The 14024-nt window shown below is 32.1% G+C and overlaps 1 protein-coding gene across 1 annotated transcript in view; it reads left to right on the top strand.

The window, feature by feature from the left end:
- The window catches only part of ATF7IP (activating transcription factor 7 interacting protein), a 79222-nt gene that overhangs the window by 15262 nt on the left and 49936 nt on the right, over positions 1 to 14024 (top strand).

Genomic DNA, 14024 nt, shown 5'->3' with positions numbered 1-14024 from the left:
TTCTTTTTTTTCCCTTTCCATTTGAATTTGAGTTATTCTTTATGCAGAGTCAGTTTTCTGAAATCTGGCTCATAGAAATTGGGAGTACTAACCCTATCAAGAAGACAGCAAGGGCTTTGTAGAGGTCTTGTTTGTAATTACACATTTGAAAGCATGTTTTTAATTATTAGGATTAAATAGTCTATATTGGAGAGATGGCAGTTAATGGAAAATAGAGTACTTCTAATTTCTATGGTCATTCATGGAGAAAGATTTCCACACAGTGTAATACTGCCTATATTTCTTTCCCACACTTACATTAAAATCTACATGCAGTAACACTTTAATCTTAGGCTACATTTTTGTACTTTTAATCACATTGTTTCTTTACTGTCTTATTTGATAAATATATGAATACACCAACCTATCTTTACCATTCCTCAGTAAAGTGGTTTGTTTTAGAGTGGAATTTATTAAAATTTTATTTAAGAGTCAACTTTAAGGATCTCTCAGGTCTTCTAATTTACTTTCCATTTATTCCAGATGGAAAACTTAAGACCTAAAAATGTTAAATGATTTGCCTAAGTTAGATCTCTCCAATCTGTGTTTTTTCTGCATCATCTTCTGTTACTGACGCAGATCTAACAGCTTTTTTTTGCACTCATATTTCATCAGTTTACACAAACTTTAATGGTATTCTGTGATTTAAAGTAAAAATGTATAACTGAATTCAGTAACAAGCACAACTGATATGAACAGGTTTAGATGAAAGCAGAAGAACATGAGATCTCAGTATACTTGTGGTGATCAGTCAATATGTTCATAGAATGGGTGGAAAACATTGGCTCGTTTTTTATGATAGTTAGGAGGAGAGAGGTTAGGAAAGTTTAGTGTTTTTTTGGTCAGATCTGCAGATACTTTTTAGATTCTGAAAGATGAAACAAAATGGTAATTTTTGGTTTTGGATAAAGGAGCCCTGTATTTTCTTAACTACATCACAAATTTTTAATAATAGTTTCTGGCAGCCCAAATCTGTGAAGCTATGCTTTTTAGGAACATATTCCAGAATCAAGTAGATTATATTCTCATGCATTGTTTGCCAGAAAATTTTAGAATAAGAATGTAATTTTCCGTTTTTGCTCCCTGGGGGAGTGCTGGTCCATTCTGAGGTGTCTTCCCAGGAGAGATCTTGTTATCAAAAGCATAACTTTTTTTCTTAAATTATAACTGAAGAAAGATATAGATTTGTAAATAAGAGTAACTCAAAAAGTTGTGGTAAATATAATTTTAATTAGACCTACAAGGGGGATAACATACTAGCAATATTGTTTGCTACAGAAGAGAAAAACTATAGGTACAAAGAAGAATTCAAGTTTACTCTGGGATGTGAAGGAAGATTAGGGTTCTTCCTTTGCTTATGATTGTTATTAAAGTTAGACTTCTGTACACATAGGCTGAGGCCACAGAACATCTGGCTCAGCTTTTAAAATCCTGTAGGTTCTTGGAGGGGAGGGTCCAGACATGGGGGAAAGAATGGAGGGATGGGATGGTGATGTTTCTGGGACTATATAAACTTCTCCAGAACATTTTAGTTGCTGTACTAATTTTCAACACTAAGGTACCATTGATTATTCAATTCCCCTAAAATTCCAGTTAGTGTGTGACAAGATGTTTAACTACTTTGAATACTGTTCTGCAAACATCATGCCTTTCCTATTCTCTTGAAATAAAAATGGCCAGTGTAAGTAAAACTAAAAAGTACTATGACAGCTTTAAATAATACCTGAGAAAATATGAAGTGCTGAGATGTATATCTAAAGTGATACCTGACTTACATACATGGAACTATAAAGTACTTTTTCCTACTTGCAGTGCCTTGCTATCAAATTTTGACCCATTTGTTATATTCTTCCTCACTAACTGTAACTCATAGGTTAATTCATACTGCTTTCCTTTGTGATGAGGATCATAGTTTATTTGTTCAGTTAAGTAAACAAGATCTATACACATGTAAGATTTAAGTTATCTTAAAGATGTGAATACAGTTATAGTTATATCTGGATATCCAGGTCACACATGAATACAACATTAAGAAAAATAAATAAGACAATAAACCAAGTTACTTTTCATTCAGACTAATGTTTAAAATAATAGTATTTATGTGTTTAAAGACTTGGTTAAACTTAACTTTAAAATCCAGGTATCCTTAAATATCTAGATGAAAAGGATATATTACTCAGTGGATTGTTCATTTGATTTTTTTCATCCTTCACTGGAGCTTTTTTGTTACTTGAAACTGTTCTGTGTTTTTATGTTTTAAAGATGTTGTTTCTAAGCTTTATTAAAATAAGTCCTTAACATGTAATTTTCATGATTGACTTTCCTAGTATCAAATATATGAATTCATTTTGTGACCAAAGAAAACATTTTAAAATTAACTTACCACTTCATTAAAACATATTCATGGAGTATTTGATGTAAGAAATGCATAGAACATGAACTTTGATAAATAGCATTTGTTTTAATATAATTTGACTGTCTAACCAGCATTTCATTTCAGCAGATACAATTTAAATTCTTGAAATTAAAAAGGACTATTTTCCTTTTCTTTTTTTTTACTTTCCTTTAATTTATTTCTTAAAATTTGATCATTCCTCACTAGCCCATAATCTTTGTAATCATTACATTAGACTGCACATTGTTTGCCATCTTTAGGTATTATAATCTTGCCAGTGTAAATTTGTAATGTAGAAGGAAATATGCATACTCAGCATAATTAGGTTGGAAAATTAGAATGATGAAATACATTCTTTTATCTGGAAAGCAAAATAAGAAAAGTCAAGTGTTGTCAATTTTAACATCCCATTTTAGACAAAATTGAAAAACCAAAAATCATAGTATTTACAGTATAATACAACATTGTAAATCAACTATACTTAAATAAAAATAAGCAGGAAGAAAAAACTTAAAAATAGCAGCATTTTACCGGCTATATATATCTACATGTTTAACTTTTACTGACATGAACAATAATATAGTTTGTTTCCCTCACTGAGGAATTATTTTAATTTGATTGAGAAAAACAGTTATTGAATGACTGCTGTGTGGAAGACACTATTGTAAGTTTGTGTCAAAAGTAAATAAGGCATAGTTCCCAATAGAGATCTATTCAGAAATCTACTTTGATAAATTATTTTAATCCTTCTATTTTTAGTATACAGTTAACAGTCTTTTGCCATTAAGATTCCCAAATGATTGCAGGGGGAAAGTGATAGGGAAAAAATGCAGTTGCTGTTCAGATTTTGAGCGATTTAAAGATTTAGAGATATTAGAACCATGATTAAAGTGATTAATTTTTCTCCTGAGAAAAGAGCACTTAAAAATATATGTGCATATATACATATATAAGTAAAATAACAAGGACAATGGCATGTAACTTGAAAGAGGACCATTTATTTAGCTTAGCATTCATTTTTCTTTAGTTGCCACTTAGTAAAAAAAAAATGTTCCAAATTAATATTTTGGATAATGAAATGCAAGGCACATCTTTTTCCCCAAGAAAACAAAGTGTTTTTGCTGGTTGTTTTGCTCTTATATTCACATCTATTCTGGGATTCATACTAGCATATTGTTTCTATTTTTAGGCTGTTGCCAAGCAGATTAAAAATTTCTCCTCTTATGGTTGCCCAATTTCTAGCTTTCTGATTGGTTACATGAACCTGCTTTCTTTATCCAACCACAGTGACTATGCAAATTGTATTTCAGTTTCTGTTACAGTGAGAGAACTGATAAGATGGCTGCAGGGGTTTCCCTTTGGGATATGTTTATTGTTTTAAAGAGGATTTTCATCTTTGTGTAGTAATAAGCAAAATTAGATTTCTTTCAAAATGGTATTTCATTTTTTGAAATGTGAAATCAAACTATCTAAATAAGCTTTGTAAGCCTTGAAAAATGCCTCTCTTGTCAGATTTGATTAATTTTAATGGTGCTATGTATGCATGCTGTCAGAGGCAGCATTATGTGTAAGTGGATATATGTTACTTTTTGTTAGGAAATAAGTATACTGATTCCTCAAAGAAAGGTTGGCCTCTGTATTTAAACCTGCTGTGTGTAAACATACCAGCATATTAGTTTACAATTCTGTCAAAAATATTCTAGATTACTACCTTTGCTTCTAAAAGAATAATTTAGTTTTTTTCACTTAAGAATTATTTTACATGTTAGTTGTATGTTTATAGCCCATCATTCTTTTAGCCAATATTTGCTGTCTCCTATATGCCAGACACTATGTAGCTCATTAATACTATTCCAGGATACTTATTTTATGTTTTCTTCTTTTGTTAAATGACTTCTGAAGCATATCATAATGATACCAGCATATTCTGAGATGTTTTCTGACAACAAAGCATGACCACTTAAAATGCATTAATCTTATACTAGATATATGATGAGACATGCCAAAGTATTTTGCTAAACATACAGAAATATACGTATTACAGTCCACTTTTAATAATCATTTCTTTTTTTAATTAAAGTATATTTAACTTACAATTTTATTTGTTTCAGGTATAAAACATAAGATTCAATATTATTGTAGTTTATGTACCATACAAATTATTACAAGATTATTGATTATATTCTCTGTGCTGAGACATTACTTCCCCGTGACTTATTTATTTTATCAGCTGATAGTTTCTATCCCTCTTGATCCCTTTCACCTGTTTCTCCCATCTCCCAACCACTTCCCCTAATAATTATTTCTAGAAAGATACATGTAGGGTACTGGCAAAAGCAGTAAATGATGGCAAGACACATCACACTGAATAAAGACAGTAGCGATAAAATATGACAAGGCCTTATGTAACTCCAGAAAGTTCAGTAAATATACCTCATTTAAAAACATGTTTATCATTAATTACATGTAAGACCTTTTGGTTATAATAAAAGAGAATGCTCCTGTTTCAGTGAAGACTTCCTGGTCCTTTTGGTAAAGATAGTTAATTGCATTTTCCATATGTACAAGACTTAATTTATGTATGTACATGGAGTGTTCATTTGCAACATGTTTAGTACTGTTTTTTGTCAATAAAATTTGTTTTGTTCTTTGATTTTATATGAGTATCTCATGCCCATTACTACCATCCTGTGAGATAAGCATGCTATAGAATTATGTCCCATTTAGGACAGGGAAAAAGGCTAATGGGCTTATCTAAGATGAACACATGGAGAACAAGGTTGCTGTTATTTTAGTGTATATTGCCTTTTATCACTAGTATAATTACAGGTATACTTGTTGGCCTAGAAATGTAAATTCTCTAAAGTAGGAACCAATACTCAGTTCTCTTGGTATAGTTTTGTTCATGTTGAAAGTGTGACCCAGTAAAGGGAGGTTAGGTTAAAAACAAATGAAAAAGTATTCAACTCTGGTTCTGCTATTTTTTTTTTTAAATAACAGGTTTATTAAGATATAATTCACATAACATACAGTTTACCTGCTTATATAATTCAGTGGTTTTTAAAATATTCACAGTTTTGCAGCCATCACCACAATTAATTTTAGAAAGTTTTTATTACATTACATAAAGAATTCTTGCACCCCTTAGCACCCACTCCTTATTTATTCCCCAACCCCTCAACCCTAGGCAACCACTAATCTGCTTTCTGTCTTTATAGATTTGCCTTTTCTGGATACTTCTAATGAATGGAATTCAATATGTGGCTTTTTGATGGACTTCTATCACTTAGCATGTTTTCAAGGTTCATCCATGATGTAACATTTATAAGTACTTCATTCCTTTTTGTGGGCAAATAATATTCCACTTAAATGGATATACCACATTTTATTTATCAGTTGCTGGACATCTCAGTTATTGTGGCTATTATGAAGAGATACTTTTTGGTTATTGTGAGTAGTGCTTCTGTGTGCATTTGTATACATGTGTTTGCATGGACATGTTTTTATTTCTTTTGGGTATCTTTATCTAGGAATGGAATTTCTAGGTTTTATGGCAGTATGGTGTTGAAGAACTACCAGACTGTTTTCCGAAGTCTCTGCTCCATTTTACAATCCTACCAGCATTGTATGAGGATTCCGATTTCTCTACATCTTTTGCTAACACTTGTTATTTTCTTTTTGACCATAGCCATCCTGGTGTGTTTGAAGTGTTACTTCATTGTCATTTTGATTTGCATTTCTCTGATGACAATGATGTTGAGCATCTTTTCATGTATTACTTATTGGTTTATTTTAGGAGTAATATCTAAGTTCTTTATTCATTTAAAAATTGGGTTGTTTTCTTATTATTGAGTCATAACAGTTTTTATATATTCTGTTAGATACAAGTCTCTTATTAGGTACATTATTTGCAAATATTTCCTCCCATTGTGTGAGTTAGAATTGAACTTAGCAGGCATCTGGCCTAACCTCTCTAGTTTTATAGTTGAGCAGCCTGAAATCTAGAGAGTTTAGATGATTTATCCAATGACAACTATTATACTAATGTTAGAACATGGAGTAGATCCAGTTTTGTTAGTTTAGAAATCTTTGTTAAGCTAAGCTCTTATAACTGTGTTTTTAAGGTGGTAGATTATATATTTCACCATTATTCTTCTGGTAAGAAGAGTATATATCCCAGCCTTTTGCCACATGACACGAAATGTTTCCCCATGAGAGCTTTTTACTTCTCTATCCTCTTGCTGTCTAACCTGGCTTAGCCAATGGACTGTGAGTAAAAGCAGTATATACAATGTCTAAGAAAAAGTTTTAAAAACCATTGTATATTGTGTGGTTCTGTCGTTGTGGTCGTTTCTCTCTGCCACAAGACCTGCTGGGGAGTGGTTGCTCCTCCTTCAGCCTGTGACTGCGAATGAAGAAGAATGTTACTTAATAACTAATAAATTTTTTCTTACTGCATTATTACCTAGTGAAAGCTGACTGATAAGAAAGTAAGCCCACCACTTTCTCCTTAGGTTGGGTCAATAAGAAGAGTAAGAACTATTATTCCCTGGCATTTGAAGGATTTACATCTTTCAACTTCTCCTAAATCATTCTGGATGTTTTAATTCATCCAAGTAAAGTGTGAAACATTTTAGATAAGTGGTTTCTTAAGAGTTCCTGAGGAAATAAAATAAATGGCCTTTTGTAACTTTACTCATTGCTGCTTAGGTGGTGGTGAAGTTTGGTGAGTGAGATAAGCTAGTGGGTAATTTTCTAAGGGGGTGTAGTTTGATTAAATGTATTCTAAAATTGCATTTGTTGGATCGGGTCAACTAATTTGACTTTGCTTATATAACAGAATGATCTCCAAATATACTTGGAAAAGTGATTTTAAGGTATCTTGCATTTTTTCATATATACTACCCTAGAATTTCTCAAAAATAGCAGTGAATGCAACAAGTTAGACTGTAGTGACCATTCTGGTTTGATGTACATAACCAAAATTTCAAGAGCATGATTTGCTACTGTTTTATCCAAGGAACTCTATTAGTAAAGCAAACTCCCTGTTTCCTTTGTCGCTGATTATTTTAAAACATTTAGTTAGGGAATATTTCATTACACAGTTTGATACCCCAGCTACTATCAGTAGGTTGATAACAGGCAGAAAGGGTTATTTATTGAGGTGTCAAATATTATGAATACTCAGTACCTTACTGAATTTGTGAGTGTTAGATAAGGAACAAATTTCACCAAATTTTTTTTTTTTTTTTAACGTGGTAGGCTAGCTGCTGACACTGTTTCTATGCAATTGAGAAAGGAACCATAATAAAGTTGAACAATCGTGAACTACAGGGGGCTCTGGATCCTCAAATAAATATTGCCAGTGCTTTGTAGTGACTGGGAGAGACAACTTCTGGAAACAAGATGAAAATCTTTGTGGGATTTTTAACAGAAGTAGTGAAAGTAGTGATTATGTTTTACTAAAGTTTTAGAAAAATAATTATTGACAGAGATGACAAGATATCCATATTTAAGGTAAAAATTTAGAAAATCTTTATACTACATTTGAGCAGGTAAGTATCAAGAGGATGAATCATTGCATTAGCAGTTCCACCAGTCTTCCTTAATGGGCAGTGAACAGTATACAGATTAACATTTACTGTGCAGCACACTAATATTTTGTTTCCAGGACTGTTGCAGAATTCTCAAGTAAAATTTAGGAGTGCAAAGTAAAATCACACAATTCTCAACTAAGAATGGAGTTTTTTAAAATAATTCAGCAGCAGAGTTTCATTTCTAAAGAGGCTAGGAATCCTCAGTGTTAAAAGTGATTAAGAGTAGACCATATTATTAGTCAGGCCTATAGACTAACATTTATTTAAGCCATTTAACAAAAACTCAAATTTGAATAAAAATTATTTTCAGCATCCTATTGTTTAGAATAATGTTATACTAATGTTAGTTAACAGCATAAATTTAATTGGAGTACCTATGTCAAAGATACGAGTGTCAAATCCACTTAAATGGCTTTTTTAACATTTAGCAAGCTTTTGCTAAAGTTTTATTTTTAAGTGTATTTCATTAAGAATCCATACTTTGAATTAATACAGTGTGTTTGTGTGTGTGTGTTTGTGTGTATGTGTTTTGACCCAATAATCCTGTTACTTCCTATTGTTTTGTTAGTTAAGGCAGCTCTTGGAAAGCAGTAGTTTAGATCCTTGTTTATTTAATCAGAAAAACCTTGCCATAGACCTGTTACTGAAACAAAGAATCTGGGGTATATTATGAACATGTATCAGTTTCATTGTTCACCTTTAATTGCACACCCTTTAGATTCTTGGTAGCGTACTTGCCCTCATCTGCTTCCCTTGTTGCCGGGCAAGGTTCGTAACACTGATGGCTGATTGGTTTTAGGCAACTACGGCTTTGAGCCAATCAGACAGTGAATTTCAGTTCTCTCACAGGACTGAAGCATTGAAGCAGCTGCTGATTTATTTTTCCTATGGGGAGATTATATAAACTAAGAGTATGGCTGCAGCAAGCTCCCTCTTGGGTATGTTTGAAAAATTACAAGGTTCATCTGTAATTGAAGGAGATAAAAATGAGGTTTATTTTTAAAACTTATTTATTACTAAGAAAATCTGATAGGTAGTGAATTTCAGAAAAATACATTCTGGTGACAGATTTCCTATTTTTATTTTATAATTTTACGTTTGAAGGATTGTAAAATAATGTAATATAAGAAAAATTTTCCTTCAGATTCCATGAATATTTATTGTGTAATCTACACATTTGCTTTATTTCTTCAAAAGGAAAGAACTCTACCTTTTTGTAATCTGCTGCCAAGGGCAGTTAAGGAGAAAAGAATGTAGTAATTATATCTACAACACAATATAGTTATCAAGTATCACACTTCAATTTTGATAGGTGAATCAGTTCTAAGTCAGTTCAGTGTAGTAGACAACAAAACACTTTATAATACCATCTGTAGTAAACCTTTGGGTCCAGAATACAATTAATTTTTGAAATTGGCAATCTATAACAAATAGACTTGGAGGGTATGAAAATAGTCTTGTTAGTTATTTGAATTTAAGGTTTTGCTGGATTTTTAGTATAAATGTTTTATAAATGTTAAGGACTATGGAATCCTAAAAAGAAATTTACATTTGAATTTTGCAGATTATGACCCATTGTGTAGAAAAGTATATTCTTGTTATATACTGCCATGTTTGACTCATTCCCCAGATAGGGAATTGATTTATATTTCTGGAAACATTTATGGTAACTTAAAAAAAGATAAGTTAAAATAGCATGAAAGGTGTAATTTATATTATTTATGTAAATAAGCATATAAAGATCTTATTTTTTATGTGATGTATTTAATGCATATTATGTATTTAGAATTTTATGCAATTATGTTCTAGATTACTTATATCAGACAAAGAACCTCACTGAAGTTTTGCAGATCCAGGTTTTAACTATGTTTCTCTGACCTTATTGTCTGTCTCCTGTTGCTGGGCAGGAATCAGAATTGTGGCTACTGATTGGCTGAGTTTGTGAGCAGCTCTTAAAACAGCCACTTAAATTCTTGAGCTTTTTGAGCAGGCAGATTGTAGGCTGACATTACAGTTTTTGGTAATACTTCCCTTTGTTGTTTTATAGCTATGATCTCTTTGCTAGAAAGAAGAGTGAAAGGAGTGGGTGGCGGGGGATGAAACAGAGAAGAAAATCATGTTTTCACTTAAGAAGAGGCTCATTGGGCTTTCCTTAAAAATAATTTACCCAAAATTTGAAAAAAAATTCCAAGCCATAGAGAATTATTTGCAGGTAACACACCCTTCTTGGTTATTTAAATTTAAATTTCTTTGGTAAAGGTAAAACCCTTAATGATGTAGAAAAGAGTTTTTTTTTTTTTTAAGTTATGATATTTCCCAGTAGTTCTTGAATCTGAATATATAGAGTAAGGATTTTAAAACATTTTTTTTCTTACTATCGTCCTTGTGAAAAATTTTCAGGAGAAAGTAGTTCATCACATTTTGTACATTTACTTCTAGATATAGCAGACATTTTCTGCTGTAAAATATAAATGCTTTTTCCTGTGAAAGTAAATTAGTCATGTGAGAGCTTCATGATTGTAGTATTGCCACCTAGAAAAGTAGTATTTCTTTTGTAGAATAGTTTTGTGAATGGCATCTCAGTTCCAGATGATGGTATTTAAAATGATCTTTGGAAATGTTTTGTTTCAGTAATACAGTCATGGAGATGTGTTTGTAGGTAACACACCCTTCTCTAATGTGAGTCTTTGTTAAATATACATTGCTTATGCAAAATAGGTTTTTAAAAACTTACTGCTGATTGGTTTGCGTAGATACGGATGAACTAGTTTGAACTGGTTTTTTATGATGCTGCTTTATTGCTTTGTCTGTTTTTCATTATACTTGGAACTCATAAAAGATCTAGTAAACGGCTGTAGTGTGCGCCCTTGTGGGTATAGGTGGTAGTTATTCTGTAATTCTTTGTATAGATAGTCCTTCATTTTACTGAATTGAATGACAATTTTGTTGATAAAACTGGCCTGTTTGGATTGAATTTATTTTTATTAAATGTTGCTTGGCAGTGGCAGTTAACATTAAACATGATGTTTGCATGTTGGATTTTCTAATTCATATACAAAATACCAAAAATATATGAGAAATTTGTTCCAGATTCTCTAGTTTATGCCTAAAAACATTCTGAATACACAGACAATTATAGTGATAACATTTATTGGTTGTTAACTACTTTCTCAGTGCTTAATATATAGAATCTTATTTAATCATGACTACAACCTCTGTGGTACTAATATTTCCTTCTTAAGGTAACTGAAACTAAACATTGAAATGTTAGCTAACTTGTTCTGTGTCACATAATAAGTACATGGGAGAGCTATAATTCAAATCCATGTTTGTTTGCAGAACTTGTGTTCTTAATGGAGTTATGAAATTATGAAAATATACTTTTTTAGAGGTTGCTTTTATTGCAACTGGTAATAACTACCAGTTATGCATATAATAGCTGAGAAATATGGCTATTATGAGGTCAAAGACCAAAAGAATTTCACTTTAGTATTTGAAAATATTTAAAAGGTAACCATACTTGTACTATGCATTAATTATTTTGTATGTTTGGAGTCAACAAGGAAAAGTGACTACAAAATTTGCATTGTATCTTCTTTGCAGAAAATTTTTCAGTTAGTATGAGTTTAGAATGAATAGTAAAGTGAGAAAAATTTTGAAGGTTACATTTTGAACTGCACTTAATAATCCTTAAGATGGTGCCTAAGATAATTTTGCATTGATGTGTCTGCTCAATTTTAAGGTAATTTTTGTAACTAGTTTTACTCAGTTCGATAATGTAATTTAAAAAGTCTAGGGAGACTAATGTAAGTAATTGGCTTAAAGTTAGAGAATGAATGCAGATTTTGTACCACAGTCTAGAAATACTGTGACAGAATGGTTGATTCTTAAGTATTGGCCCCCAACAAATAGGCTCAGTCATTATTCTATGCCTTTGGTCACAGGAACAATGGAACACCAGGAATACACCTATAATCGAACAAGTTGGTTTTATTTGTTACAGTGAGGAAGAATGCTCACCATGGGGAAACTGTGAGGCATATCAGTAAGAGAATGGTAGGAAAAAAACTGATAAAGAATTTAGTTATGGTATAGATTGGGTTTGGGGGGAGGGTTTGAGGAAGTAGAGCCTCTGGATTAGGTGCTGTCTGAAAGCAGGGCCAATTCTATACTTGGGTATGTCAATGACTGTTATCTATAGGGCAGACAAGCTACCGTGAGGATGAAACTGCAATTAATAAAAAAAAAAAAGTAGCCATCACTCATTTAGTCAGAGAAGGAGATGTTTAGTATTTTAGGGGTAGCTGGGTTGCATACTGACCTTGTCTAATTTGAATGTTGAGGTCATTTTATGTCTAACATGGCTTAGCTATAAGTATCAGATCAGTTTATGATGACACTGAGGCCTAGCTTTGAGCCTCACATGAGTTCCCAGACTGAAGAGGCTACTTTTTTCCCTTCTCCAACCAAAGCGAGTGTATCCTAAAGTCATACCTACTGGTAATGGTGATGTTAAGTGAATATCCAACATAAAAGCAATATTCTTGATCCCTGTATATCTAAGTACTTAAAGGACATTTATTTTATTCCACTGTAGACTTGCAACATTGTCTTTCTTCAAGACCAAATCTTTTGTTTGCCTTACTGCACTGGCCAGGTGTTAACACAGAAACTGTGATTGAGAGCATCCTTGTCTTAGTTCTGATCGTATTTTACTATTAAGTATGATATCTGCAGTTTTCTTTGTAGATGACCTTCATTAGGTTTGAGTTGTTTCCTTCTGTTCTTAGGTTTCTGAGGGTTTTAATTATGTCATTGTTGAAATTTGTCAAACAAATGAAAATTCTGTCTGTTGAGATGATCTTTTGTTTATATCTTCACCTTCTGTTCTGTTTATGTGATAAATCACATTTATGGAAAATTTTTTTTCTTAAATAACAGAAATGTGTTGTCTTACATTTCTGGAGGTTAGAAGTCTGAAATCAAGATGTTGACTGGGCCATGCTCCCACTGAAGGAAAGGGAAGGATCTGTTCCACACCTCTCCTAGCTGTGGCTTGTGGCTGACTAACTCCAGTTTTCACAGAGTGTTCTCCCATATGTGTGTCTGTGTCTGTATTTCCTCCTTTTTATAAGGACAGTAATCATACAGAATTAGGGCCCACCTTAATGACCTTATTTTAACTTGATTATTTCTGCAAAGATCCCATCCAGGTAAGGTCACATTCTAAGGAATTGGAGCTTAGGGATCTAATATATTTTTATCAAGTAGACACCTTGGTTGGGCCTAAAATAAAGCTATGATGCTTCATGACTCATTCATAATCTACATTACTTGATTTTTTAATATGAAATCAATCTTGCATTTTTGTAATGAGCTCACGTGGTCATAATGTATTACCTTTTAAGAAACATACTTTTAAATAACTCATAGATGAAAGAAGAAATCACAATGGAAATTAGAAAATATTTTAACAGAAAAACAATGACACTTTAAAATGTGAGATGCAGCTAAAGCAGTGCTTAGAGGGAAATTTATAGCTTCACATGCATAAATTTAAAAAAGGGAAAAGATTGAAAATTAATGATTAAGGTTTAGCATATTGAGAAACTGCCAGTTTTTCCAAAGGAGCTGCACCATTTTACAATGTATGCCATTGTATGAGGGTTTTAATTTGTCCACATTCTTGCTAACATTCATTATATTCTTTGATATAGCCATCCTGGTATGTGGAAGGTGTTCTCTCATTGTGGTTTTGATTTGTATTTCTCTGATGACTAATGATGTTGAGCATCTTGTCATGTTTATTGCTTACTGGCTGTTGGCAATTTGTATATCTTTCAGAGAAAGATGTCTAGTCAAGTCCTTTGCCTACTTTTAAATTGGGGGTTTTTTTTGTTGTTATTTTTCAGTTGTTGCAATATTATGTATTTTTTAGATGCAGATCTCTTATCAGATACTTTATACATGATATAAAATCATACATTTGCAAA

Source organism: Camelus ferus, chromosome 34 (genome assembly GCF_009834535.1).
Source record: "Camelus ferus isolate YT-003-E chromosome 34, BCGSAC_Cfer_1.0, whole genome shotgun sequence".
In the NCBI taxonomy this organism is placed as follows: domain Eukaryota; kingdom Metazoa; phylum Chordata; class Mammalia; order Artiodactyla; family Camelidae; genus Camelus; species Camelus ferus.
The sequence above is the reverse complement of the archived record's forward strand: the minus strand, read 5'-3'. Positions and strand labels throughout refer to the sequence as shown.